Source organism: Lepus europaeus, chromosome 10 (genome assembly GCF_033115175.1).
Source record: "Lepus europaeus isolate LE1 chromosome 10, mLepTim1.pri, whole genome shotgun sequence".
Taxonomy (NCBI): domain Eukaryota; kingdom Metazoa; phylum Chordata; class Mammalia; order Lagomorpha; family Leporidae; genus Lepus; species Lepus europaeus.
In genome coordinates, this window is record NC_084836.1 from 53,660,643 (window position 1) to 53,663,575 (window position 2,933).

General features: G+C 44.2%; 1 pseudogene; it reads left to right on the forward strand.

Annotated features, from left to right (window-relative positions):
• The first annotated feature begins 412 nt into the window (after positions 1-412).
• Positions 413-1,365, forward strand: LOC133767645 (eukaryotic translation initiation factor 3 subunit G-like; annotated as a pseudogene).
• The last annotated feature ends 1,568 nt before the right edge of the window (positions 1,366-2,933 follow it).

The window sequence follows — 2,933 nt, forward strand, 5'->3', positions numbered from 1 at the left end:
AGCCACAGGGTCACTTCCAGCCTGGAGCACCTAACTGCTGGCATGAGACACTCCAAAATGATCTTTCCTTATCCCATAGCAACTGGCAACTTGTGAGATGACAGCTACTCCATGAGGTACTTGTAGCATGAGCAAGAAATAAATGCTCGTCATCTCAAGCCACTAGAATTTTGCTGTTAGGTGTTAACTATAGCACAATCTCCCCTTTTGCATCACTAACAATAATTAACTTTCTTTGAATGCTGCATTCTAAGCCCTTTATATATATTCATCTTATTCTAACAATAACTCTTTGAGATAACTTTGGGTCATGGATGTACACATGAAGACACTGGGTGTACAGAGAAGTTATCTACATTGTGTGAGATGGCCTCTCTGGCCCAGGCTCCAGCTGTGTGGAGAAGTCTTTACAATGCCAACCAGAGCATTGGATTCGAAGCCCAGCAGGGCCTACCAGGTGGAAGTGGAGAGCAAGGGCGACAAATGTGTCATTAGCAAGCTCCTCAAAGGTGTCCCTCTGGCCACCGCAGACACCGGCCCAGAGCCTGAGCTAGGACTGGGGACTTCACTGCCACCTCCCAAGGAGATCATCAAGGGAAACATCAAGACTGTGACCAAGAGCAAGCTCAATGAGGATGGCAAGAAGTTCAGGATGGTCCACACCTTCAGGATCAAGACCCAGAAAGCCTCCAAGGCTATTGCAAGGAGAAAGAACTGAAAAAAGTTTGAGAACTCAGAGTTTGACACACCAGGGTCCACTGGGGCCACCACCATGGTCAGTGATGACATCTCCATGACATTCATCACCAGCAAAGACCACCTGAACTGCCAGGAGGAGGAGGACCCGATGAACAAGCTCAAGTGCCAGAAGACTGTGTCCTGCTGCATCTGCAAGTGGGCCCACTGGATCACCCGCCACCCCTCCAGGGACACACTGAGGCCCATCAGAAGGAGCTGGCCAAGCAGCTGAACCTGTCCACTGGTGAGAAAGAGAAGGTACCCGGAGAGCTGGAGTCTGTGCAGACCACCCAGAATAAGACTGGGAAGTACCTGCCACCATGCCTGCAGAGTGGCACTAGCCACCGTGGGGAGGCCACGCAACCTAACCACAGAGCCGGCGACAACACAACCATCCACACCACCAACTTGCCCGAGGACACGCATGAGACTGACCTGCAGGAGCTCTTCCGGCCTTTTGGCTCCATCTACCTGGCCAAGGACAAGACCACTGGCCAGTCTAAGGGCTTTGCTTCCTTTAGCTTCCACTGCCATGAGGACGCCACCTGCACCATTGTCAGAGTGTCAGGCTTTGGCTACAACCACCTCATCCTCAACATCCAGTGGGCCAAGCCATCCACCAACTAAGCCAGTTGCTGCTGCTGCCACTACCACCTGTGCCCTTCATGACAAAAGGCAGCCTCTGGGGACAGGGGACTCTCATGACAGTGAAAGAGCTCAAAATGGGAAAAAAATTGCCTGAGATGGCACAGCTAAGCAAAAGGTAAAACTACATACATAAGTAGAGAGTCTGTTTCCAGTACTTGAAATGAGCCCAGTGAGCTGTGTTGCCTCTTGAATACTATCTTGCCTTGTAATATGATCATGGTGAAAGTCTTTAATAAAATCGCTCATCATCAAAAACATACACATTGAAAACTGCAATAAAAACATATCTTCACATTAAAGTCACCATATGCTACCATCAAGTTGAACTGTTGTTTGCAGTTAATTGCAACTATTTTATAAGGAAACAAAATTGACATTTGAAAGAGTTGTAACCAAGATGCCATTACTTGGGTTGCTAAGTTGCATGGCAATTTTTAAGAAGCAATGGTGTGCACATGAAATAAATAATGTTCAGTCATGTAAGTTGCACTTCATACAGCAAATGGGTCTACACACTTGAACCTAGTCTCCCTGCTTAGAGTCATACCTTGAAAAAATAAAAAACAGAAACTGGAGGCATTATCTACTTAGCATTTTCATTTTAGATTAAACAGATCCTACTCCCAGTTCCCTGGTAATTATATATAATTAAAAAGCACAGAGGAATGTGTGTAAAAGCACAATGAAGTAATAATCATGTGAAGAGTGTCTTGTTTTAGCTCACCACTGAAGGGAAGTTGCTTTTATTCAGATTAATTTGTGAAAGGACTGATGAGAACATGACAGAGTGAGACAGAAGGGAGCATGTTCTTCCAAATTGCTTTGCTCAGAAAACACGATTAATGAAATACATCTAATTGCATAAATGCTACAGAAGGCATTATCACTGAGTATACTTTAAAGGTTAAGCTTTTGGAGGATTTGATAAGGGGGAACTATCCTATTTTTCAAAATCTTTACTAAACTTCATTTGATTCAAATCCTGTCCTAAAACAAGATTGAATAGAAGTACCGGCCTAGAGCCAAGGCCAGACTATGTGTAGGCCTTACATTGCATAACACACTGCTCCTAACTCTTTTGCATTCTCCAGAATAGACAAGGATAGAAATGTCGACTCTGCCAATTAAGTCATATATGTGTTTAAGAGCAATGTATTAGATATCAATAGCTGAGTTCTGTGCTATGGAGCATGCAAAGCATAGTACATTAACACTTCTTGAAAGCTTGCTCTGCTTTAGGCACAGTGCAAAGCACTTGTACATCATTTCATCTTTAGAACAACTGTATGAGATTGGTATCGTTATTATGAATATCTTTAGATCAGGCAGGAAAATAAGGTTTGTGCTAATACATATAGAACGCAGGTAGTGATTTAAGTACCAAGGAAGAAAATACAGCATGCAAGGAGAGCAGGAAGAGCTGGGACTATGTTGCAATTTTAAAAAGGGTCCCCAGGAAAGGTCTCATTGGCCAGGGACATCCGAATAAAGACAACAAAAATATCTGGAGGAAGGGCATTCCAGGCATTGAGAGTAGTAAAAGCAGA